The sequence below is a fragment of the Canis lupus genome, chromosome 1, assembly GCF_003254725.2.
Source record: "Canis lupus dingo isolate Sandy chromosome 1, ASM325472v2, whole genome shotgun sequence".
Taxonomy (NCBI): Eukaryota; Metazoa; Chordata; class Mammalia; order Carnivora; family Canidae; genus Canis; species Canis lupus.
The window spans coordinates 38784467-38787466 of NC_064243.1; the positions used below are offsets into that span (position 1 = coordinate 38784467).

Consider the following 3000-nt stretch of genomic DNA (forward strand, 5'->3'; position numbering starts at 1 on the left):
GCTGAGCAGGGCCTCTTGGACAAGGCTGCAGTGCATTGTCTCAGCTGATGGATTTCCACGTTGCTCTGAGTCTGGCCATTTTTCTTACACAGGCACCTCAAAGTTCTGGGATGTCTCAGAGATGTCTTCTAGTTTTTAAATTCTGTGTCTTTACACTGCAGATGACCCACTGCTTTGAAAAGTTGTGATACACTGGTCTCTCTTAAGAACCTATTCTAATACATGAAATTTTGGAAATGAGTTTGATAACTGTGGCCCCATTATAAGATTTTAAATTCTCAGCATCTCTGGGGAATGATGGGAAATTCTATGAAATTTGGTTTAAAAATTTGTTTAGAAGACCAGAGTTTAATATACAAGTGGTAACAGATGTGCCACCCCAAACAAGAACCTGAAAAAGGAACTTAGAAAATGGATAAAGTAGGAATTTGTTCATTGCATTTTAAAGAATGAATGCCCTATTTTATAAAAAGGTCCCCATGGTTCCTTTATGTGCTTGGCTCTCCTGGTGCATTTATGTTTGATTGTAGATCACCAACCACTTGATAAAATGGCTGGGGGAAAAAAGACAAGGAAACATTGGTAAAGGTTTGGGAGCCAATAGTAATTACAAAACAATCAAAAAGGATGACAATGCATTTCTAAATTTAAAATGTGAACTAATGGGAAAATTTCATTTGAATCACTGATTTTTATTTATAGAATTTTGTGAAAGACCCAAGATGCGTTGTTACTTGAATTCATAATGTATTTCACTCATTCATCAACACATAGCTATTGTATGTTTAGTATGTCCAGGCACTGTACAGAGCAATGATGAACAAAAGCAAACAGTTTCTGAGCTCCTGGAGTATGCACTGCGGTGTTTATCAACTTGATTTTGAAGTTTTATGGGACTATAAGATGTGAAATGGTAATGAAGAATAAGTTCTTCTCTTCAAAACTTATTCAAGCATCTCCATGTGATAATTTCTTTGTCTTTTGTAGTGTATCTTCTTTATATATTTTCTGAAATATACTATAATGAATGATTATTACTTTCTGGATTATTTGTAAAAGATAAAGGAAAAAGCTTTTCTTAATTCGACTCTTGGCATATTTATATGAATGTTTTGAGGCTCTAGAAGTGGCAATTATCATAAATATCCCAACTGGCACATTTTATTAGCATGAGCTCACATAATACAGATGAATCAACCTGGCGGTTTTTCCTTTAGCTGTTTGGCCACCATAATAATTGGTTCTATTACAGGTGGATAGTATGATCTTAATTTCCTTGGTAAGCTTGAGTGATTTAATCTCATCAGTGAATTGTGAGTTGAAGATATATTTCAAATTTTTAAATCTCAGCATTTTTGTGAAGATTTTCCTGCCTTATAGATTTAATGAAAGTTACCGATTAAATACTTCAGATACATGTACGTATATACATGTGGAAGTAGTGTTACAACTCCAAACTGTTTACGTAAGCTATCCATAGGAACTGGTTCTAATTCATTTATTTTTACCATGATTACAACTTTTAGTTGAGCAAATATTGAACTTTATTAATCCCACCTGTGTATCCTGCCGGGTAATAAAATGTATTGGCACATGTATTTAAGATTCTTCAGGCTTTGAACAAAAATGTTGCCATGGGAACCTGATTTCATAGCCCATAGTCCTTTGCACAACTACACCTGCCTTATGGTAGAGGTTTCCATGGCAACATTTTTGTTCAGGGAACATAGAACTTGAACAGAATATGCCACGATTCTCTTTTAAAATATATGTGTTGGTAGTTGTGATATTACTATAGTTAATGTGCATATTAGAAATACCAGTGGCTCCGTGGTGGCCAGCAGTGTTGTCCTTTCTCCAGTGAATAGATTCCTATTGAGTTTCATTAGTCACAATGCATCGGATTAGGAAATTAGAGCAATTTCTAGTCTCTTTTCACTGTCTCTCCACCCTCCACTCATTCAACCCTCCTGCTAGAGTATGGTGAAGTAATCCTCCATGGCTAGCATGACCAGAATGATCTTTTGTGATAATGCAGAGCTGTAAGGAAAAGATGTGTAACTAATGTCTGGTCAAGCTCAGCAGGCTTTTTTAAAGGGCAGCATCCATCTTGGGACCCTCTACTGCTACAGAATATTCTACTAATGGTTCTTCAACTTCCTCACACATACTTTACTCCAAAGAAGGTCATGAGCTCCAATAACAAAGTATCACGAAGATGGGGTAAGGATTAGTTTTCCTATTTTTGATCTAATGTCTTCTCTCTTTGTTATATTTACTTTCAGCATAAAAAAGTTGACAACTCCTAAATTAAAAAGACGCAACTACTTTCTTTGCTCGCCATTCATTTGTATCGTATTACATCTATAACTAAGGCCATGTGGGTATGGCCTTGCAACGGATAATCCGGAGTTATCATTGTTGTGTTATAATGGTTCTCTCAGCTGTTTTGTGTGCACTCATCCATCAGGACCAGGCTCTTGTTGTTGCCAGGTCTGCTGGCATGTTGCTGTTTCTTGGCAGTTCTCAAAACATGCAGCAGTGGATTTTGAAGCAGCCTCAGCTGCTGCTCGCGGTATACAAAGGAGCTGAATGAGGGATATTATTAATGCCAATCATCCTCTACCCACAAGGGTATCAAAGGGACTTTTAGAGACCACAGGACTGCTTTCAGCAGAAACCCTAATCAGATCATCTTCCTTGATCAAGGAAAGGAATGTAGGAAAATGAGGTAGGTTAAAGGAATTAGAACAAGTAAATGCATTCTGAATACATTCAGGACAAATTAGCCCTGAGTGCAAATAGACATTGATTTGTCTGATTGAGTGGAAGCATAACTTAGAAGCTGAGGTCAGGCTTCTGCCAACTTAGGGCCTTGGGAAGTTAAACAAATACAGGGGAGTGTGAAAAACACATTTATTTATAAAGCTGGAGACAAAGAAGGAACAAATAAAGGGACGGAGGAAGGGGAGAAAAGGGGAGAGGCAGAGACAGGGAATG

The 3000-nt window shown here is 37.2% G+C and overlaps 1 long non-coding RNA gene across 1 annotated transcript; it reads right to left on the bottom strand.

Moving 5' to 3' along the window:
* Nucleotides 1–328: 328 nt before the first annotated feature.
* On the bottom strand, nucleotides 329–1655 carry LOC125755660 (uncharacterized). The gene is made up of 2 exons (XR_007412673.1): nucleotides 1558–1655; nucleotides 329–554 (listed from the first exon to the last, which is right to left on the bottom strand). It is a non-coding gene; the product is annotated as an uncharacterized LOC125755660 (long non-coding RNA).
* Between the last annotated feature and the right edge of the window lie 1345 nt (nucleotides 1656–3000).